At 43.1% G+C, this 24,529-nt stretch overlaps 1 long non-coding RNA gene across 1 annotated transcript; it reads right to left on the bottom strand.

Annotated features, from left to right (window-relative positions):
• Positions 1-3,237: 3,237 nt before the first annotated feature.
• On the bottom strand, positions 3,238-13,059 carry LOC120991414. Its single transcript, XR_005776663.1, has 3 exons — positions 12,890-13,059; positions 11,899-11,901; positions 3,238-3,249 (listed from the first exon to the last, which is right to left on the bottom strand). It is a non-coding gene; the product is annotated as an uncharacterized LOC120991414 (long non-coding RNA).
• Between the last annotated feature and the right edge of the window lie 11,470 nt (positions 13,060-24,529).

The raw sequence follows: 24,529 nt of genomic DNA, 5'->3' as shown, positions 1-24,529 counted from the left end.
ATCATGGAAGTAGCAGGCATGTTTAAGGCTGTGCAAGCAAAGATATCTGCCACTGAAGGAGAATTAAAGGTGTCCATTCCAAAACTAGGAAGAGAAGTTGAACGACACACCTCTTTTTATGTGCTTCTCTATTTTTGCTTTATTCTCCTTTTCTTTACTTTATATTTCAAAATAACCCCCATCCTTTTCATTAGGGGACACGCTTACTGCGATCTACAATATGCCTACATCCATCCTGTACTGCCCTCCCTAATAGCTCTGGGCGACTCATTAACTACCCGGGCTGATCCCACATGTTGGGCGGCGCATACTACCTCATAATACCTCCTCAGAGGAAGGGGTCATTGATACCCTGAAACGCGTCTGGTGAGAGAGGACCCCATACTTGTGATCACTCAAGAAGCTATACGAAAATCCTGTGCCAAATCCCCATTGCAGGACCGTCCGCCATGTGAGTGGAGAGTGGAAAATTACAACGTATGACCCGACACCATAACGAAGGGCCACACGTGTCAAACAACACTGCCAACGTGGGAGATTAGACGGTCATCGCCTGTAGGACATCGGTCCACATCAATACCGGACCTCCGTCCAGAGCGACATCAGTGTGGCTTTCTGTGACATATACAGTACGCCATCCGAAAACTGTTTCTTTAGCATAAATTTTAATAATCAGGGGCCAGTCCTCATCTCCTGTCTCTGTAGTGTGTGCGTGTAATACACATCCGTGACATATATAGTACTCCATCCGAAAACTGTTCCTTTAGCGTAAATTCCAATAATCTGGGCCTAATCTAGTGTCCATAGTGTGTGGCTTTCTGTGACATATACAGTACGCCATCCGAAAACTGTTTCTTTAGGGCAAATTTAACTAATCTGGGCCTAATCTAGTGTCCATAGTGTGTGGCTTTCTGTCACATACACAGTACGCCATCCGAAAACTGTTTCTTTAGCGTCGATTTAAATAATCTGGGCCTAATCTAGTGTCCATAGTGTGTGGCTTTCTGTGACATATACACTACGCTAATCAGGGGCCAGTCCTCATCTACTGTCTCTGTAGTGTAATACACATCCGTGATATGTACAGTACTCCATCCAAAAACTGTTTCTTTAGGGCAAATTTAACTAATCTGGGCCTAATATAGTGTCTATATTCTGTGGGTTTCCTTGACATATACTGTCCTGCATCCGAAAACTGAGTTTGTATTGCAAATTCCAATAATCTGGGCCTAATCTAGTGTCCATAGTGTGTTGTTTTCTGTGACATATACAGTATGCCATCCGAAAACTGCTTCTTTAGCGTAAATTTAAATAATCAGGGGCCAGTCCTCATCTACTGTCTCTGTAGTGTGTGTGTGTAATACACATCCGTGACATATACAGTACTCCATCCGAAAACTGTTCCTTTAGGGCCTAATATAGTGTCCATATTCTGTGGGTTTCTGTGACATATACTGTCCTGCATCCGAAAACTGTTTTACAGTCTGCTAAAGACACAATCTGCGCCACATCTAGTGCCACATCTAGTGACAAAACCATTAATATGAAGAAGGCGAGCACTAAGGGACAGGGAAGTGGGCGTGATGCTGATCGTGCATGCAGAGGCCGTGGCCCTGGGTGCAATGAAACTATGCCTGCTGCCAGCGCACCAGAAAGAAAAAAAAACATCCACCATACCCAGCTTCATGTCCAACTTAGCTGGGCGGCACAGGACAATACTGTCCAAGTCGGACCTGTGCGAACAATTGGTCGGTTGGATTGCTGAAGATAATGCTTCCAGTCGGTTAAGCACCACCCTCTCTTCCACTAAGTCCAGTCTCTGTAGCCAAGAGTCTGGTCAACCGAATCCTCACTCTGATCATCCTTCCTCCCACCATGGAAAAGCTTGCCAAACGAGTGATCCCACACTCAGATATTCCGAGGAGCTCTTTCCAGCGCCACTATTACATTTGGCCCTCGCGCCCAGCACGCTTGAAGAGGGACTTGAGATATTGTGCCCTGATTCCCAGCCTCTTGAGCCTTCACAGTCTCAAGAAGATGACAGTGGTGAACGGCAATCATTCGTTCACGAGGTGGATGATGATGAGACACAGTTGTCAATAACTGAGGTTGTGATTAAGTCATTTCAGGAAGAGGAGGTGGTTGACGATGAGGTCACTGACCCAACATGGGAAGGTGAAAAGCCGAGCAAGGACAGCAGTATAGAGGGGGAGGGATCCGCAGCACCACAACAGACTGGAAGAGGCAGTGGGGTTGCAAAAGGGAGAAGTCGGCCCACACCAAACAGGCCCGCAACCATTACACCGAGCACTACTATGCGTAAATCTACCTTGCCAAGGGGTAGGTGTTCTGCAGTATGGCGCTTTTTTGATGAAAGTGCAGATGACAAAAGAGTGGTAGTTTGCAACCTGTGCGGTACCAAAATCATCCGGGGCGTGAACACTAGCAACCTCACCACGACCCGCATGATCCGCCACATGGCATCCAAGCACTCTAAAAAGTGGGCCGAATGCCTGGGTCCACAATCTGGGTCTGCGGGTCACACCACTGCCTCCTCTTCCCCTGTGTTACGCACTGCTGGCCAATCCCCTGTCAAAGGCGCAGGCCCGGATGCCCCTCGCCCTGCACCTGGACCGTTGCATGAACCATCAGCAACAACATCTACTTCCCTGCCCCAGCGCAGCGTCCAAATGTCCATAGCACAGTCATTTAAACACAAGCGCAAATACACACCCACCCACCCACAGGCCATAGCACTAAATGTGCAACTTTCTAAATTACTGGCCCTTTAAATGTTGCCATTTAGGCTTGTGGACACTGAGGCCTTCCGCAGCCTGATGTCGGCGGCCGTCCCTCGGTACGCAGTCCCCAGCTGCCACTATTTTTCACGGTGTGCCGTGCCCGCCTTACACCAGCATGTGTCCCAGGACATCATCCGTGCCCTGACCAAAGCAGTTACTGGGAAGGTCCACTTAACCACAGACACATGGACAAGTGCTGGTGGCCAGGGACGCTACATTTCCCTGATCGCACACTGGGTGAATGTTGTGGAGGCCGGGAGTGAGTCGTACCCTGGGATGGCACAGGTGCTACCTATGCCCAGGATTGCTGGCCCTACGTCCATCAGGGTCTCCACCAGCAGCTATGTTACTGACTCAAACCCCCACTTCTCCTCCGCCGCCGCCTCCTCCTCCACTTCCACCTCCAGCAGCAGTCAGCCATCAGTCGCTAGCTTGAAGCAGTGTAGCACTGCTGTCGGTAAGCGTCAACAGGCCGTGCTGACGTTGATCTGCTTAGGGGACAAACAGCACACCGCCGCAGAGCTGTGGCAGGGTATAAGGGACCAGACCGAGCTGTGGCTCTCACCACTCAACCTACAACCAGGCATGGTTGTGTCTGACAATGGCCATAACTTGGTGGCGGCTTTGGAGCTCAGCAACCTGACACACATTCCATGCCTAGCCCACGTCTTAAACTTAGTGGTTCATCGGTTTATCAAAATTTAATCAATTTGCCAGAGCTACTAGTGAAGGCGCGCCACGTGTGTGCCCATATCCGCAAGTCGTCCACAGCTTCAGCCGGTCTGTCAATGCTGCAGCAACTATTACGGCTTCCAGCTCACTGACTGTTGTGCAACGTGAGCACGCGCTGGAAGCCTACGTTCCACATGCTGGCCAGGCTTTGTGAGCAGCAGAGGGCAGTTGTGGAATACCAGCTACAACATGGTCGTTGCCTTTCGAGTCAACTGTCACTATTCACAAGCGAGGAGTGGGCATTGATGTCAGACCTCTGTGAGGTTTTAAAAAACTTTAATGAATCCACACAGATGGTTAGTGGCGATACCGCTATTATCAGCGTAACCATCCCACTGCTGTGTCTACTCAAACGATCGCTGCTCACAATTAAGGACGACACTCTGAATGTGGCAGACAAGGAAATGGAGGAGGACCTTACACAGGGTGATAACCAGACCACCCACAGTTTTCAGCGCGAATTGGACCATGAAGAGGAGGGGGAGGAGGAGCTGGAGACAGTTGCCTTTGCTACAGAGGGTAGTACCCAGGAAACTTTAATTCCATCTGTTCAGCATGAATGGGCAGAAGAGGAGGAGGAGGATGAGGAGATGGAGAGTCATCCTAATGTCAACATCGACGTCTTGCCTGTTGGTACTCTGGCACACATGGCTGACTTCATGTTAGGCTGCCTTTCCTGCTACCCTCGCGTTATACGCATTTTAGACAACACTGATTACTGGTTGTTCACCCTTCTCGCCCCCCCCCCCCCCCCCCCCCGTGTCAAAAGGTCGGCGTCCCAGCAAACAATGTAAAGAAGAGGACCGGCACTTGCAAATGGAATTTTGCCCTCCAATAGATCCTCGTTAAGGGAAAGTGTACTCATTCCAATAACAGGGCCGCTTAGGAGTGCTGTATTGTTATTTATCGTCATTACTTCCCCGAGTCGGGAGTGGGTAATTGCCGCACGACTGCTGCCTTCCTTGGATGCTTGAGCTCTAAAAACTTGTCCCACCCCCTCTGGGTGGTTCACAATTAGGAAAGAAAAGGGGCAAGGCAACAACAGCCAATCAGATTTCAGACATTGACCTCCCTTGAAAGTGGTATCCCTTTCTGAAGCTCCCTCTCCGGCATCGAACCCTGATTCCCCGTTACCCATGATCACCATGGTAAGCGCAGAAAAGAACATCAAAAGTTGATAGGGCACACAGCAATCGCCCAGAGGTTATCTAGAGTCACCAATGCGGCAGCAGGCCCTCTCCCCTATGGTTTTAGATGGTCAGATCAGCAGGCCCTTTCTCCAAATGTTTTTGAGGGTCACCAGCAGGCCATCAATCATAATTTTTCAAGGGTGTGTATGATTCCCTCCTTTATGTGTAACAAAGGGTGTTTTGGAGTGCCGGTTCCTTGTAGTTTTTGGCAGCCCTTTCACTTAGTGCATAGGCTTTATGAGTGTAGGAGTCCCACTGCCTGAACAATTGTACCACAATGTGAATGAGGCCCTCCTTTATGTTATATACAAGCTGTTTCGGAGTGCCTCTTGCTTGTAATTTTTTGCATTCACTTGCACTTTATATACAATTGAATATACTGGAAAGAATGTTGCCTAATAATTTTTCCTGTAAAATTGATTTTTTTGGGGGGGGGTTTTGTGCGTATTTCTGTCAGTCTGTAAAAGTGGCGTACAACTCGGACAACATGGTTCCCAGAAGCGACCTGGGAGTCAAAGATGCATCCAGACATCGTCCCCATGCTGTTCCCGATCCATTTCGCTGGTGTTTCTGTCACTTTCTGACATTTTCAAATGGACCAGGCACCCTCCCCTCTTCAGAGCAGGGGGTGCCTGGTTGTCTCCCATTGACTTCCATTATACTCGGGTGCTCGGCCGAACACATGAATATAGCAATGTGTTCGGGCCGAACACCCGAATACTTTGGTGCTAGAGCATCACTAGTCTCTACCTATGCTCAGCTCACAGGACAATGTCAGAGATTGCGTGGGATGAGAATTTTTATAGGGCTGTGACATCACAGGGGATGGCCATCTGTGGATTGGCTGGCTGCAAGGCATTATGGGTGATCTTGCGTTACATAGTTGTTAAAGGGGTATTCCTGTTACGATAAATATAACTTATATTTTAGACTAATTCGTAATCAATAATTACCTAATATAATGTACATTTCACATATTTACCGTTCAGTAGTTATAAAAGTAGTTTTCTTCCTCTGCTACCCACTGCATTTCCTCATAAATTACCATGGCAACTGCGGCAGACCTCTCCCTCCAGGGCCCTTTAAGAGTAAAAGAGTACTTGTTTTTCATGACGCCAGTTGCAGTAAACCAACAAGGGCACAGGGCCCCTTTTAGTGATACTGTGGATGGTACCCAGGTGTAGGAATGCCAGAGTGGTTTAGGGTAGCCTATAGTGTCCCTTAATGTTGGTGCACGTGTCATGGTGCTCCTACCTGGATATGCTGGACCCTAGGCAATGGCTCTGCAGCAATTTTTTATTTTTTTATTTTATGAAGGGGATGAAGAATAAATTGAGTCCACACAGGGCTCGTCCAGCTGGGATGTGCACCTGCTGCACACCCTCCCTTGGAAGGGGGTAAACTGCAACTAACTCTAGACTAAACTCCCTCCTCCCTGCAGCAAGTGGGACACCACACCACAGAGGGGGGTTAGAATGGAAATTAAGGTTCTATTCTATGTACCTGCAGCTCTGCCATTTATGCTGCCACTTGCTGGTGAACCAGGCATATTACACGTGAACAGTTACAAAATATGAAATTTGAATGCACATTTTGCAAGACCTGGAAATTAATACATAAGATGACACGTGGTTAACCATAGGAGACAGTGGCAAGGTGCAAAGGTGGTAATGCCACTCTGGGGTGTTACACATCGACCAGTAGTTCTGAGCCTTTGTTAGATTGAGCATGCTCAGCTAAATGTCTTTTGAAACAAAGGGAGTGTTAGTGTGCTGCTGATTACTGAATAGAGGGGGCTTGACTGGGCTGTATATCAGGCAGCCAATCAATAAACATCAACACTCATGAACAACCACAAACTCACAGCAGGATAGCAAGGGATTGTGGTTATTGTAGTCTTTAAAGTTTTGTGAGGGAAGATCAGACTCCATGATACTCTTAGTGTGTTGCAGGCTCACTCAGGAGCTAGACAAATAGATTGCAAGGTAAATTGAAACTCTGGTTATATACCGTATATAGGTAGGGTTCTGGTTGGGTCACAGCTTGCAGACTTAATGCTGTTTTACAAAAAAATTACGTTACTTTACCGGAATACCCCTTTCAGGTTGAAAAAAGACAAAAGTCCATCAAGTGGAACCTGTAATCCTGCTATATTAATCGATGGAACAAATCCCTGGATCGATGTCCATCTTCCTTTTAAAAAGGTGTTGGGCCAAAGGGAAAGGGTGGGTAGAACAAGAATTCTATACATTGTCATAAGCCTCAAAGTTATTTTGAATTAAAATGTCATCTAAAGCATCTTCTGTATTTTCTGTGGCCATCTCCTGTGGCAGGCTAATCCAGAGATTCACAGACCTTACTGTAAAGAATGCTTGTCGCTTCTTATGACTGAATCTTTTTTTCTCAAGGCGTAGGGAATGGCCCCTCCATTTATATATTTGTACAGGTTAATCATGTCCCCCCTTAGACGTCTTATTTCAAGGCTAAACAAATTCAGTTTGTTTAATCTTTGCTCATAGCTAAGATCTTCCAGGCCCTTTATGAGTTTAGTTGCTCTCCTTTGCACTTTCTCTAACTCTAGGGCATCCTTTCTATGGACTGGTGCCCAGAACTGAAAAGAGTATTCCAGTTGAGGCAGCACCAATGCTTTGTATAGTGGCAATTTTACATCCCTGTCCCACGAATCCATACCTCTTTTCATACGAAACAAAATTCTGTTGGCCTTAGAGGCAGCTTATTATATTATTGACAGTTACATAATCCTGTAAGTAACTGGCCCACACACATTTTTCCCACTATGGACGTTAAACTTCCTGGGCTTGTCTCCTCTACATTTAGAAACAAATGGTATAAGTCTGGCACTCAATTATGTGGGTCATATAGAACGTGGCAATGTATTACAGCAATTGATTATTATAAAATCACATTTAAAAAGATATACAATAAAATACAATCTCACACAATAAATGAAAAATCAATAAATGAAAAAAGATAAGATAAAACCGCAGGATAAATGCACACTGGTATATTGTATCAAAATGTATATGAGTTCTGTCCTTCAATTAAATAGGATTATAAGATAATTTAATCGTGTATCATCTATAAGAAATAATTCCAGGTCTAGCACTGTTTTTGAAGAGAGAGTCACTTCCTTAGTTGTTACTGAGTTCTCTCAAAAGTATTCTCTTACACAGGGACAATCATTTGAATATAGAGACAATAAATAAATCCGGAGAACGGGACCTAGTGTTCCGGTTGATATGATGGTTAAATATCAGTGGTGAGTAAGGCGTGAGTTATTCTATTACCCCTATCGTATCGGGAACGCCGCTTGGAGATTACTTCTCTCAGGTCTCCACTCACCACCTTGTACCGGCGTCTTCTTCTTCTCCCGTTTGGCGTCCTCGTCCGAGGCTTCCGGGTCACGTGGTATATGTCTCGCAGGACTTGCCTATTTGGTTCGGTATTTCTTCCGAATATTACTGATTAAAAAAAAAAAATTCGGATTCGAAAGTTTTTTATGGAGCGCTCCACAAATCAGGATATCATCGGTCCTCTGTAGTTAGTCCGGGTCTTTCTTTATGGGGGTGAACTACGCCAGACACGTTTTGGGGACCTTTCTCCCCTTCCTCAGTGGCTCAACCCCCAATGTGATCTCACTTCCTTTTATAGTTCACTTAGGCTTCTCAAAAACCTGGACCGGAATCGAATTTTTGGCTTTCTATGACGGCCATGCGTTTTTGGTGCGGTTATTTTTATGTTTATGCGTTTTTTGCATATTATCTCCATCTGATTGCGATTAACCTGTGTGCTAAAAGAAACATCTCTGCGGTACTCCTTTCTCAAAGAAAACTTTAAGATATATAAATATATAGATTACTTAAAAAATAATTGCTATATATTTTTTGAAAATATAAATAGGCCTGAGTGTGTTGGCCATATACAGCTTAAATCCACATTCTAATTAATAAACCTGCGGAAAAAATTATACAACAATAATATAAAAAATCTGAAAATATAATGACTTAAAATTCCAAAAGGGACTTGGGTATAAAATTTACTAAAATACAGATTGTTGCATATAATTGGTTATACGTGAAGATGGGGCCCCATATGTCATAGCCAAGGGGACAAACATATTGGGCTATTCTAATCTGTTTTATCTCTGGTTTCTATTCTTTCGGATTTTATTGTAGAAATGGGTGAGTGGGCCTCCCTCCAAGGGGGGATCAAAGTGCCGAAAAACGGCCAAACATATGATCCCCCATTAGATAGGAGGCACACCCACCATGGTCTAGAGGAAGCCAAAAATTTCAAGTTCAGCGTTCAAACCCGCTGGTATCAGACTTCCAAAATCGTATATGCGTCGGGATTCCGCTCTAGACATTCTTTCCACATGTTTCCCCCCTCTCCAGTGTGTGTCTATCTTCTCCAAGGCCATAAATATCAATCCCCTAGGGTCTTGGTTGTGAACCTCTTTAAAGTGCCTCGAAAGCGAGTGTTTCAGGTATCCTTTTTTTATGTTGGACACATGTTCAGAAATCCTCACCTTCAAAGCCCTCTTGGTTCTCCCAATATACTGTCTGGAGCAGGGGCATTGGACAAGATATACCACACTGGTTGAGTTACAGGTCAGGAGATGTTTGATCTCCCATGAGAAGGCATTTTGAGTTGAGTCTATCTTTTTGATGTTTCTAGGGGCTTTTGTGACTTTGCAGCCGGCACATTGGCCGCACCTGTAAAAGCCCTTCATGCTCATCCAATTGCTGGTTGTTGGGGATTTTCTCAGACTATTCTTAACTGATGGGGCTACTTTTATCCCCAGATTAGGTGCCCTTGTAAAAGTAATCTGAGGTTTTACCGGTATGAGTGAACCTAATGTCTTATCTTGTAATAGATGGTGCCAGTGTTTTTTTACTATCTCTTTAATTCCCCTATATTGTGTAGTAAAGGGAAGCACCATTCTAAATTGAGGTTCCTGTTGGATTTTCTGGGCAGGTTTATCTGTTAAAAGAGAGTTCCTAGGTATTTTCTTCACATTTTCTAGAGCATCTTCTAACATCGAGCTTGGATATTGTTTTGCCATGAAATTACTTTTCATGGCAAAAGCTTCTTTCTCAAATTGAGAGTCTTCGGTACAGTTCCGTTTTAGTCTCCGGAACTGTCCGAATGGGACATTAAGTAACCAGCTAGGTAGATGGCAACTTGAATGTAAAATAAACGCATTCTTTGCTGATGGTTTCTGATATGTTTTACATATATATTTATTGTCCCTTTTGGCTATTGACAAATCTAAAAACTCAATCTCCACCGAACCAAAATTAGCAGTAAAAACAAGGTTAAAATCATTCTTATTCAGTGTAGAAATAAACGAATGCAATATATCCTCACTTCCTTTCCAGATTAAAATCACGTCGTCTATATAACGAAACCAGAGCACCAGGTCACCCCCACGATATGGATCAATAGCAGTCTGTTCCCACTGGGCCAGGAACAGGTTTGCATAACTGGGCGCGAACCTGGTGCCCATGGCAGTCCCTCTGATTTGTAAATAAAAATTATCTTCAAAATAAAAATAATTATGCTGTAAAATATGTCTAATGCCTTCTAAAATAAATTCAGTTTGTTCCAACTTCATTGTCCTATCCTTCTGTAGTTGTGCTCTGATCGCATCTATCCTTTGTTCGTGGTTTATCACTGTATAAAGTGACTGGACATCTAGCGTTGCCATTATCCAGTCTGGTTCTACAGTTAGTCCTTCTAATATCTCAATAATCTGAGTCGTATCTCTTAAATAGGACTTTGTTTTTTTCACCAGGGATTGCAACCACACATCTACATACAGTCATGTGAAAAAATTAGGACACCCTTTGAAAGCATGTGGTTTTTTGTAACATTTTTAATAAATGGTTATTTCATCTCCGTTTCAACAATACAGAGAGATTAAAGTAATCCGACTAAACAAAGAAAACTGAAGAAAAGTCTTTTCAAGATCTTCTGTAAATGTCATTCTACAAAAATGCCTATTCTAACTGAGGAAAAAGATAGGACACCCTTGCCCCTAATAGCGAGTGTTACCTCCTTTGGCTGAAATAACTGCAGTGAGACGGTTCTTGTAGCCATCTACCAGTCTTCGACATCGGTCTGAGGAAATTTTACCCCACTCCTCAATGCAGAACTTTTTCAGCTGTGAGATGTTTGAGGGGTTTCTTGCACGTACAGCCCTTTTCAAGTCACCCCACAGCATCTCAATGGGATTCAAATCTGGACTTTGACTTGGCCATTCCAGGACTCTCCATTTCTTCTTTTTCAGCCAATCTTTGGTTGATTTACTAGTATGTTTTGGGTCATTGTCATGTTGCATGGTCCAGTTCCGCTTCAGCTTTAATTTTCTAACTGATGGTCTCACATGTTCTTCAAGCACCTTCTGATACACAGTAGAATTCATCGTGGATTCTATGATGGTGAGCTGACCAGGTCCTGCTGCAGCAAAGCAGCCCCAAACCATGACACTTCCACCTCCATGCTTCACAGTTGGTATGAGGTTCTTTTCTTGGAATGCTGTGTTTGGTTTACGCCAAACATGTCCTCTGCTGTTGTGTCCAAATAATTCAATTTTGGACTCATCTGTCCAAAGAACATTATTCCAGAAGTCCTGGTCTTTGTCAACTTTATCGCTGGCAAATGTCAGTCTGGCCTCGATGTTTCTCTTGGAAAGCAAAGGTTTCCTCCTTGCACACCTCCCATGCAAGTTAAACTTGTACAGTCTCTTTCTGATTGTAGAGGCATGTACTTCTACATCAACAGTAGCCAGAGCCTGCTGTAGTTCTCGAGATGACACTTTAGGGTTTTTGGATACCTCTTTTAGCATCTTGCGGTCTGCTCTTGGGGTGAACTTGCTGGGGCGACCAGTCCTGGGCATGTTGGCAGTTGTTTTGAAAGCCCTCCACTTGTAGACTATCTTCCGGACAGTGGAATGGCTGATTTCAAAATCTTTTGAGATCTTTTTAAATCCCTTCCCAGACTCATAGGCTGCTACAATCTTTTTTCTGAAGTCCTCTGACAGCTCTTTTGCTCTCACCATGGTGCTCACTCTCACTTCAACAGTCAGGAGCACACCAAACTAAATGTCTGAGGTTTAAATAGGGCAAGCCTCATTCAACATGCAGAGTAACGATCTACTAATTATGTGCACCTGGTGTGATATACCTGTGTGAGATCTGAGCCAATTTAAGAGGGAATACATGTGAGGGTGTCCTATCTTTTTCCTCAGTTAGAATAGGCATTTTTGTAGAATGACATTTACAGAAGATCTTGAAAAGACTTTTCTTCAGTTTTCTTTGTTTAGTTGGATTACTTTAATCTCTCTGTATTGTTGAAACGGAGATGAAATAACCATTTATTAAAAATGTTACAAAAAACCACATGCTTTCAAAGGGTGTCCTAATTTTTTCACATGACTGTATCTCGAAAGGTTAGATGTCAGAGATCTTATCCCTGATACTATGGGGCGGCCCGGAGGGCTCTCGATATTCTTATGTACCTTAGGAAGGCAGTAGAAAACCGGGAGCCGCCCAGGCGTCCCCATAATAAAATTGAGTTCCTGATTTGACAGGATACCTATCTGGGACCCTCTATGGCAATAACCATGTAATTCCTCCTGGAACCTCAAAGTTGGATCACCTTTCAATCTTTTATATGTTGAATCATCAGAAAGCTGTCTTGAACATTCTTCTATATATTTTGCAGTTTTCAAAATTACAATAGCCCCTCTTTTATCCGCAGGACGGATGGTTATATTTTCATTTTTTTGAAGCTCCTTTATGGCAACTATCTCTTTATTAGACAAATTATTTTTATAATATTTCTTCTCCTTCATTTTCCTGAGATCTACTTCCACATTCTTTTGGAAGCTGCCAATTTCAGGGCCTATCTCGTTCCTAGGAAATTTTTTTTACTTATTCTTTAAATCTGTATGCCTAAAACCGTCTTCCATTTGGGGACTTATCATCATTGGATTTTTAATAAAATATTTCTTGAGACATATATTTTTAATAAACTTTTGGATCCCTATATAAGTATTAAATTTGTCCAATTGTGCACTAGGGGCAAACTTCAATCCTTTATTTAGCAAAGAGATTTGTGGTTGTGTCAAACATGTGCTACTTAAAGGGGATGTCCGGGATTGGGGACATTTGTCTATTAGTAATCTAATAACATAAACATTACAAACATGCATGTGGTACCTTTAGAACATATTGCTGAAGCCCTGTTTTCCTCCTTTCAATTCATGCCCGGAAGTGAGTCTTTTCTTATCTTCAGTGACGTACCGGGTCCCTAGCAGGCGAGCATAGCTTCCTCTTCCTCTGCCAGGGAGCCCGGTGACGTCACTGGCAGTCTAGATAATAATGCAGAGAGGTTGGAGGGGCGGTAACTTGTCCGGCCGGCATCGCGCTAAGCCCCGCCCCCAGTCGGTGACGTCACCGGTCCTTCAGCATTACAATGAATGGAGGAGGATTACTATGCTTGTTAGCATAGAAAACTCCTCCCATCAGAATTACTAGCTAATGGGGCAGAAGGCGTTAGAAAGGAGGAATTCCTTTCACCACAGGATGACATGGCCATGCTAATTGCATATATTGCATTTAGACAATGGCATGTTGATTGTGTAAAAAAAATAAAAAATGATAAAACAATGGCTCAGTTGAAAGAAAAGGTAATAATAGTGTAATCAGTCAGCTTTTTTTTTTTGTTGATTTGAAATAAACGGATAATCCTATTTATGTAATGAGGCTGCTTTTGTCTAGTTTAAAATCCTTTTTTTAGCCCCGTACTGTGGTTAGGGTACTTTCACATTTGCAGCAGGACGGATCCGACAGGCTGTTCACCATGTCGGATCCGTCCTTCCGCTATTTCGCCGTGCCGCCGGACCGCCGCTTCGTCCCCATTGACTATAATGGGGACAGGGGCGGAGCTCCGGCGCAGCACGGCAGTGCACGGCGAAAGGCTGCCGGACTAAAAGTCCTGCATGTCCGACTTTTTAGTCCGGCGGCCTCTCACCGCAAACTGCTGTACTGCGCCGGAGCTCCGCCCCCGTCCCCATTATAGTCAATGGGGAAGGAGCGGCGGCACGGCGAAATAGCGGAAGGACGGATACGACAGGGTGAACAGCCTGTCGGATCCGTCCTGCCGCAAGTGTGAAAGTAGCCTTATACATCGGTTTTAACTGATTGCCAGGTCAGTATATAAGGTTTACCTTGAAATATATATATATATATATATATATATATATATAGATGGGAGCGTGCCCCTTACAGTGTGACTGTGTCCGGTATGTTTATGGATGCATGTGGGAGCGTGCCCCTTACAGTGTGACTGTGTCCGGTATGTTTATGGATGCATGTGGGAGCGTGCCCCTTACAGTGTGACTGTGTCCGGTATGTTTATGGATGCATGTGGAAGCGTGCCCTTTACAGTGTTACTGTGTCAGGTATGTTTATGGATGCATGTGGGAGCGTGCCCCTTACAGTGTGACTGTGTCCGGTATGTTTATGGATGCATGTGGGAGCGTGCCCCTTACAGTGTGATTGTGTCCGGTATGTTTATGGATGCATGTGGAAGCGTGCTCCTTACAGTGTGACTGTGTCCGGTATGTTTATGGATGCATGTGGGAGCGTGCCCCTTACAGTGTGACTGTGTCCTGTATGTTTATGGATGCATGTGGGAGCGTGCCCCTTACAGTGTGATTGTGTCCGGTATGTTTATGGATGCATGTGGGAGCGTGCCCCTTACAGTGTGACTGTGTCCGGTATGTTTATGGATGCATGTGGGAGCGTGCCCCTTACAGTGTGACTGTGTCCGGTATGTTTATGGATGCATGTGGGAGCGTGTCCCTTACAGTGTGACTGTGTCCGGTATGTTTATGGATGCATGTGGAAGCGTGCTCCTTACAGTGTGACTGTGTCCGGTATGTTTATGGATGCATGTGGGAGCGTGCCCCTTACAGTGTGATGCCGAAGGTATGTTTATGGATACATGTGGGAGCGTGCCCCTTACAGTGTGACTGTGTCCGGTATGTTTATGGATGCATGTGGGAGCGTGCCCCTTACAGTGTGACTGTGTCCGGTATGTTTATGGATGCATGTGGGAGCGTGTCCCTTATACAGTGTGACTGTGTCCGGTATGTTTATGGATGCATATGGAAGCGTGCTCCTTACAGTGTGACTGTGTCTGGTATGTTTATGGATGCATGTGGGAGCGTGCCCCTTACAGTGTGACTGTGTCCGGTATGTTTATGGATGCATGTGGGAGCGTGTCCCTTACAGTGTGACTGTGTCCGGTATGTTTATGGATGCATGTGGGAGCGTGCCCCTTACAGTGCGACTGTGTCCGGTATGTTTATGGATGCATGTGGGAGCGTGTCCCTTACAGTGTGACGGTGTCTGATTGTCTCTAAGCTCTGCAAACACTGAGCACATGACAGATGCCAGAGATAGAGCAAGGAGAAGTTTATGGGCGTACATATGGGGGAGGAATATAAGCCAGGAGGATGAATATGTATGAGGGGGCGGATCGAAGGAGGAGTGGAGGCTGTGCAGGATGCATGAATATGTATGAGGGGGGCGGGTGCAGGGACATGATGTTAGACAGGAGAAATCAGCAGATGCCGCCCTGCATTGGGACCCACCGTGCAGTGCGGCAGGAAGTGAAGGAACAGATAAACAGATATGTAAACAATGTGTTCTGGGCTGTAGGAGCCATGATCCAGTGTAAAAGATACCTCAAACCACCTTGGGAACATAGACTTGGCTACTAAAGGTGAGTAAGATGTTTTAAAAAAAATAAGTTTGATCCCGGACAACCCCTTTAAATTAATAATATTGGATTTATCGTGTTCTGTGTCTAGTGACGCTGTCAATAATTCCGTCTTTTTTCTTCGCCTTCTTGTCTTCTTCCTCTTGTTTGGTAGTTGTGATATGGTGTATTCTGAATCTCTCTCGATTTGTGTGCTGGTGATGTTACCTGATAATCCCTCTGTCTCAGAGGGCATGTGTGTGTGGGGGAGTGACGTTGATGGGCATCTTGTCTGCTCTGTTGGTTGTTGTGTCTTAAATTGTACGGGTGACGTTGTGGGGTATGTGCTCTCCTGTTGTGATTCGGGGATCGTGATTGTCGGTGTTTGACTCTTGGTGAGTGGTGTGGAGAAGTCCTGTCTAAAAAAGGTTGCTGTGCAAGTGTTTCAAATCTGTTTCTGATAGGTATATTAGGTCTTATATATTCTATTGGGGTCTCAATCAGTATCTCGTTATTATCCCCATGGTTCTCATTTCTATTATATATTTTAGTAACATAGTACATATAGTACATAAGGCCGAAAAAAGACATTTGTCCATCCAGTTCGGCCTGTTATCCTGCAAGTTGATCCAGAGGAAGGCAAAAAAAAACCTGTGAGGTAGAAGCCAATTTTCCTGTGAGGTAGAAGCCAATTTTTGTTGTATTAATATATTTCTTACTTTTTTTCGAAATTATTTCTGATTCTGCTCTATTTAGACTTTTGCATATTCTGTCTTGCCATAAGTTATAAGTGCTATCTTTGGGCAATTGGTATATTTTTATTCTCATTTGGTTGATGTTTTCTGTTAGGGATCCCAAAATTTGTACTCTTCTCTTGATGATGAGTTCCATAAGGGTGCGGGACTGTGTATGGAGGAGGTTTTCCCATTCCAGGATAAACTCCTCTCCATATAGATCTTGTGCAGGTATTTTATTTAATTTTAGACCCTTTGGAATTTTGTTCTGTTCTAAGTACTGGCGTAATGATTTTATCTCCCAATGTTGCCTGAGCTGTTTCAGTACCAGATGTTCTAGTTCCCTGAACAGTTCATTGGTCGATCTCGCCTCAGTATTATGCAGCTCTGATGATTCGAATATAAAAGAATCCACTTTTTGCTTTTTAAGTTTAATATGATTCCACATATCCATACTGAAATAAAGGGGGGAGCTAAATCCACAAGTTGGGTGATAAAGAGTAATATAACAACACTAAAGTGGGTAGCTCACCTCCTTTACAGCTTGGAACTGGTGCTCTAGTCTAAAACTGATCACCCAGTCAGTAAAAGGGACAATTAGAAACAAATGGTATAAGACTGGCACTCAATTATGTGGGTCATATAGAACGTGGCAATTTATTACAGCAATTGATTATTATAAAATCACATTTAAAAAGATATAGAATAAAATACAATCTCACAAAATAAATGAAAAATCAATAAATGAAAAAAGATAAGATAAAACCGCAGGATAAATGCACACTGGTATATTGTATCAAAATGTATATGAGTTCTGTCCTTCAATTAAATAGGATTATAAGATAATTTAATCGCGTATCATCTATAAGAAATAATTCCAGGTCTAACACTGTTTTTGAAGAGAGAGTCACAATAAAATCCGAAAGAATAGAAACCAGAGATAAAACAGATTAGAATAGCGCAATATGTTTGTCCCCTTGGCTATGACATATGGGGCCCCATCTTCACGTATAACCAATTATATGCAACAATCTGTATTTTAGTAAATTTTATACCCAAGTCCCTTTTGGAATTTTAAGTCATTATATTTTCAGATTTTTTATATTATTGTTGTATAATTTTTTCCGCAGGTTTATTAATTAGAATGTGGATTTAAGCTGTATATGGCCAACACACTCAGGCCTATTTATATTTTCAAAAAAATATATAGCAATTATTTTTTAAGTAATCTATATATTTATATATCTTAAAGTTTTCTTTGAGAAAGGAGTACCGCAGAGATGTTTCTTTTAGCACACAGGTTAATCGCAATCAGATAGAGATAATATGCAAAAAACGCATAAACATAAGAATAACCGCACCAAAAACGCATGGACGTCATAGAAAGCCAAAAATTCGATTCCGGTCCAGGTTTTTGAGAAGCCTAAGTGAACTATAAAAAAAAAGTGAGATGACATTGGGGGTTGAGCCACTGAGGAAGGGGAGAGAGGTCCCCAAAACGCGTCTGGCGTAGTTCACCCCCATAAAGAAAGACCCGGACTAACTACAGAGGACCAATGATATCCTGATTTGTGGAGCGCTCCATCAAAAAATTTAGAATCAGAATTTTTTTTTCGAATCGACCCGGAAGCCTCGGACGAGGACGCCAAACGGGAGAAGAAGACGCCGGTACAAGGTGTTGAGTGGAGACCTGAGAGAAGTAATCTCCAAGCGGCATTCCCGATACGATAGGGGTAATAGAATAACTCACGCCTTACTCACCACTGATATTTAACCATCATATCAACCGGAACACTAGGTCCCGTTCTCCGGATTTATTTATTGTCTCTATATTCAAATGATTGTCCCTGTGTAAGAGAATACTTTTGAGAGAACTCAGTGACAACTAAGGAAGTGACTCTCTCTTCAAAAACAGTGTTTGACCTGGAATTATTTCTTATAGATGATACGCGATTAAATTATCTTATAATCCTATTTAATTGAAGGACAGAACTCATATACATTTTGATACAATATACCAGTGTGCATTTATCCTGCAGTTTTATCTTATCTTTTTTCATTTATTGATTTTTCATTTATTGTGTGAGATTGTATTTTATTGTATATCTTTTTAAATGTGATTTTATAATAATCAATTGCTGTAATAAATTGCCACGTTCTATATGACCCACATAATTGAGTGCCAGACTTATACCATTTGTTTCTAATTGTCGCTTTTACTGACTGGGTGATCAGTTTTAGACTAGAGCACCAGTTCCAAGCTGTAAAGGAGGTGAGCTATCCACTTTAGTGTTGTTATACTCCTCTACATTTAGTTTCGCTTTGTAACATGTGTAGCGGCCATTTTAAGAAAACCTGATTTGTTACCAAAAAGCACGATGAAATTCAGATTAGTTGCAGATCGAAGTTTTCCTAAACTTTGGACCGAATTCTGCTTCAAATGCTACTTCGCTCAAAATTACTTATGACTATTTACTGTAAACAAGTTTCATATCTGTATTCTCATCCATATTATGATGGCAAAAATTAAATTAGGTGTTAGTAGAGGGAAGAAGGAAAACCTGCAATCTAAGGGTACTTTCACACTTGCGTTGTTTGATTCCGGCAGGCAGTTCCGTTGCCTAAAATGCCTGCCTGATCAGGCAAACTGTATGCAAATGTCATTTTTTCTGACTGATCAGACATTTTTCAGACTGTCTTATATAGGAAAGGGTCGACACTGCTGGAATAGACGCGGTGCACGAGTCAGTGGGGAGACGTCCCAATACTTGCAATAAAGAAGGAAAGACCGGCACTCGCGATGATGATGAATGTTGCGTTTATTCAGTCACATATTAAGGACATATAGTGACGCGTTTCAGCACAACACGTGCTTTCTTCAGACTATACAATAAACTCCTATCACATCTCTTTTATACACAGAGAGAGGGAGGAGTAACAAAACAAAAGGGAAATGACATCATACTATGTAGCTCCACCCACCTCAGGGCTGACACAGGTGAAGTAATGAAAGATGCAATAAACCAAAAAAAATAAAAAAATCTATGTGAATACATTGATGAAACAATGGAACAGTTGATAACAATTCAGGAATCAAGTCCGCTGAAAGAGACAAATGAAATATATATTATTATAATCTAAATTCTTATAATAAGAATAATATAGTCAAGAACTAAGTGAAACTGGAAATATTGTACTCGCGATTGAGCCCCCTTGGATCCACAGTTCTTAACCGGTGGATCCAATAAGCCTCACGCTTTAAAAGCAAACTATTCCTGTCGCAGCCACGGCGAGGTAAAGATACACTCTCAATCACTTGAAACCGCAACTGCGATATCGCATGACGCTTCTCATGGAAATGATGTGGTAGGGGTAACAGCAAATTCTCAGTGCGGATAGTGGACTTATGCTTACTTAATCTATCTTTAATCCGCATTGAGGTTTCCCCTACATAGACCAAACCGCAGGGACATTTCAAAATATAAATGACGTTTTTACTGTCGCATGTGAACATGCCTTTAATAGGAATTTGTTCTCCAGAATGAGGGTAGGTCAAAGTTGAACCTCTAATGACACTTGAACAGTTGTTACAATTTAAACACGGAAATGTGCCCTGACGCGGAGTAGTCAGTGTGGTTTGTCTGACTATAGGTTTGTTAGTACCTATGTCTGCTCTAATAATTTTGTCACGAATATTATCCGCTCTTTTGAAACACATCATTGGAGAATTTTGAAATATCTCCATATGAGGATATGATTTAGATATGATGTGCCAATGCTTATTGATTATGCCCCTTATTCTCTGTGTCCAAGGATGGTACTTCACTATTAATGGGATACGTGGTGGTTTAATAATCTTCTGTCCCTGCGGTTGATCTAACTTGTGCTTTTGAGATTGTAATAAGTGTAGGGGATAGCCTCTGTTGAGGAACTTTTTCGTCATCTCTTGCAACCTAATTTCACAGGTGTCAGGATCAGTCACGATCCTTTTAACCCTCTGGTACTGTGAAAAAGGAATCGCCTTCTTGATTGCTGGCGGATGGCTACTAGTGTAGGTAAGTAGACTATTTCGATCTGTATCCTTGATATATACAGTGGGATGCGAAAGTTTGGGCAACCTTGTTAATCGTCATGATTTTCCTGTATAAATCGTTGGTTGTTACCATAAAAAATGTCAGTTAAATATATCATATAGGAGACATACACAGTGATATTTGAGAAGTGAAATGAAGTTTATTGGATTTACAGAAAGTGTGCTATAATTGTTTAAACAGAATTAGGCAGGTGCATAAATTTGGGCACCACAAAAAAGAAATGAAATCAATATTTAGTAGATCCTCCTTTTGCAGAAATTACAGCCTCTAAACGCTTCCTGTAGGTTCCAATGAGAGTCTGGATTCTGGTTGGAGGTATTTTGGACCATTCCTCTTTACAAAACATCTTTAGTTCATTCAGGTTTGATGGCTTCCGAGCATGGACATCTCTCTTTAAGTCACACCACAGATTTTCAATTATATTCAGGTCTGGGGACTGAGATGGCCGTTCCAGAACGTTGTACTTGTTCCTCTGCATAAATGCCTTAGTGGATTTTGAGCAGTGTTTAGGGTCGTTGTCTTGTTGAAAGATCCAGCCCCGGCGTAGCTTCAGCTTTGTCACTGATTCCCTGACATTGGTCTCCAGAATCTGCTGATACTGAGTGGAATCCATGCGTCCCTCAACTTTGACAAGATTCCCAGTCCCTGCACTGGCCACACAGCCCCACAGCATGATGGAACCACCACCATATTTTACTGTAGGTAGCAGGTGCTTTTCTTGGAATGCTGTGTTCTTTTTCCTCTATGCATAACGCCCCTTGTTATGGCCAAATAACTCAATTTTAGTTTCATCAGTCCACAGCACCTTATTCCAAAATGAAGCTGGCTTGTCCAAATGTACTTTAGTGCACCTCAAGCGGCACTTTTTGTGCTGTGGGCGTAGAAAAGGCTTCCTCTGCATCACTCTCGCATACAGCATCTCCTTGTGTAAAGTGCGCCGAATGGTTGAACGATGCACAGTGACTCCATCTGCAGCAAGATGATGTTGTAGGTCTTTGGTGCTGGTCTGTGGGTCGACTCTGACTGTTCTCACCATTCGTCGCTTCTGTCTATCCGAGATTTTTCTTGGTCTGCCACTTCGAGCCTTAACTTGAACTGAGCCTGTGGTCTTCCATTTCCTCAATATGTTCCTAACTGTTGAAACATACAGCTGAAATCTCTGAGACAGCTTTCTGTATCCTTCCCCTAAACCATGATGGGGAACAATCTTTGTCTTTAGGTCATTTGAGAGTTGTTACTCTTCAGTGAAAATTAAAAGAGGAGGGAAACTTACAATTGACCCCTTAAATACTCTTTCTCATAATTGGATTCACCTGTGTATGTAGGTCAGGGGTCACTGAGCTTACCAAGCCAATTTGAGTTCCAATAATTAGTTCTAAAGATTTTGGAATCAATAAAATGACAACAGTGCCCAAATTTATGCACCTGCCTAATTTTGTTTAAACAATTATAGCACACTTTCTGTAAATCCAATAAACTTCATTTCACTTCTCAAATATCACTGTGTGTGTCTTCTATATGATATATTTAACTAACATTTTTTATCGCAACAACCAACGATTTATACAGGAAAATCATGACGAATAACAAGGTTGCCCAAACTTTCGCATCCCACTGTAAATCAGTATACACTGTACCATCATCCTTGCGCTTTACCCATGTATCAAGAAAGGATATTTGTTGAAAATCAAAGTGTATGGTAAATTGAAGCTCACTCCAAATGGAGTTAAGATGACTGTTAAATTCCATGAGGGATCGAACGTCGCCTCGCCATACGCAAAACACGTCATCTATAAATCGACGCCAAAATATGCAATGCTTTAAATATAAAGAATTGGAATAAACAAATTCACTTTCAAACGATGACATATAACTGTTTGCGTACGGCGGCGCGACGTTCGATCCCATCGCGGTCCCGCGGCGCTGTTGAAAAAAGGTGTCTTGAAATAAGAAGTAATTTTCCTCTAACACTAGTTTTAAAAGTGTCAGAAAAAAATCCTTCTGTGCTGATGTATAATGACTGGTATTTAATAGTCTGGATGCTGCCTCTAAACCCTTTTCGTGAGTAATGGAAGTATAGAGGCTGCATACATCAAAAGTGACCAGTATGCAGTCTCTATCTAAGTGAAGGGGACGTATTTCACTCAAGAAATGTCCTGTGTCTCGTAGGTAGGAAGGAGATAACATGGTCAAAGGTGTGAGTACTTTCTCCAGAAAAATGGCTGGGGGAGAGAGGATCGAATTAGAGGAGGCCACAATAGGGCGTCCCGGTGGTCTGGTCATGGACTTGTGAATTTTCGGAAGGGTGTAAAACACCGGTGTAATAGGATGCTGATTTATCAAAAATTCACTTAATTTATTATCTATGATACCATCCTCTCTCGCCTCAGTCACTATCCTCTGTAATACACCTTTAATTGAAAAAACCGGATCAGATTGTAAAATCTTATATGTCTCATTATCACTCAGTTGACCTAAAATCTCTGTGATGTAATACTCCCTATCCAGAATCACAAGGGCACCCCCCTTATCAGCTGGTTTGAATATGAGTGATTTATCCTCTAATATACCATTCAGTGCATGTTTCTTTTCAGCTGTTAAATTATTACGTATCTGTAAAGAACCTTGTCTACACTGTTGCAATAGAGAATTAACATCCCGTTGAACTAAATTAGCAAAGGTTTCAACTGGATGGTATATTTTCGGAGGTGCAAAATGACTTTTAACTCTCAATGAAAATTGTTGCAATGTTAAAGAATCTGACGGCTCCTCAGAGCTAGCATGACCGCCCCCCATGTCATCTACATCAACATTTTTAGTAAAGTGTACTTTAAGACGTATGTTACGGAAAAACCGCTGCAAATCAATGTCCAGAGAAAAGGTGTCCAGCGTCCCTGTGGGGCTAAAGGACAGTCCCTTCTTAAGTAGATTCAATTGCGCAGGACTCACAGTTTTACTTAAAAGATTAACAACTAAGTTCTCGGCAGTACCTGCGATCTCGTCAGTCTCGGTGCGTCTGCTTCTCCTATGATGGCGGCCGGCTCTCCTGGTGTTGCTCTTCTTTTGCCGCGGCGCTTGCCTTAAAAAATGAATTGACGTTGCTCCCGAGGTGTCGCTGCCTGTACTGGAAGTTGCAGATCCCGTTCTGCGATCGCTTGTAAACGAAAAAGGGATAGCTGTCCCGGACTTGTCCTGCCACCTGTATACACGCTGTGATAAATAATCCTCCACATCTCGGAGGAACTTGGAGCGTTTGGTAGCTTCTATTTTCACCTGAAGTTCTCTGCATTGTTTGTCGGTTTTCTCATACAATGTCGCGAGATCCTCTGATTTGAGGCAATCCCTCAGCTGTTCTTTAGCAGTGGTAATGTGAGCTTTACACTCTTCAATGGCAGTATTTAGGTATTCCACAGTTAGAACAATCAAGTCCAATGAGCATTTATTAAGGATGTTAGGGCTCTTTCACACCTGCGTTCTTGTCTTCCGGCATAGAGTTCCGTCGTCGGGGCTCTATGCCGGAAGAATCCTGATCAGGATTATCCTAATGCATTCTGAATGGAGAGTAATCCGTTCAGGATGCATCAGGATGTCTTCAGTTCCGGTACGGAACGTTTGTTGGCCGGAGAAAATACCGCAGCATGCTGCGCTTTTTGCTCCGGCCAAAAATCCGGAACACTTGCCGCAAGGCCGGATCCGGAATTAATGCCCATTGGAAGGCATTGATCCGGATCCGGCCTTAAGCTAAACGTCGTTTCGGCGCATTGCCGGAGCCGACATTTAGCTTTTTCAGAGTGGTTACCATGGCTGCCGGGACGCTAAAGTCCTGACAGCCATGGTAAGTGTAGTGGGGAGCGGGGGAGCAGTGTACTTACCGTCCGTGCGGCTCCCCGGGCGCTCCAGAGTGACGTCAGGGCGCCCCAAGCGCATGGATCACGTGATCCATGTAATCACGTCATCCATGCGCATGGGGCGCTCTGACGTCATTCTGGAGCGCCCCGGGAGCCGCACGGACTGTAAGTATACCGCTCCCCCGCTCCCCGCTTCTACTATGGCAACCAGGACCTTAATAGCGTCCTGGGTGCCATAGTAACACTGAAAGCATTTGGAAGACGGTTCCGTCTTCAAATGCTTTCAGTACACTTGCGTTTTTCCGGATCCGGCAGGCACCTCCGGCAACGGAAGTG

This window comes from Bufo bufo, chromosome 2 (assembly GCF_905171765.1).
Source record: "Bufo bufo chromosome 2, aBufBuf1.1, whole genome shotgun sequence".
Taxonomy (NCBI): domain Eukaryota; kingdom Metazoa; phylum Chordata; class Amphibia; order Anura; family Bufonidae; genus Bufo; species Bufo bufo.
The sequence above is the reverse complement of the archived record's forward strand: the minus strand, read 5'-3'. Positions and strand labels throughout refer to the sequence as shown.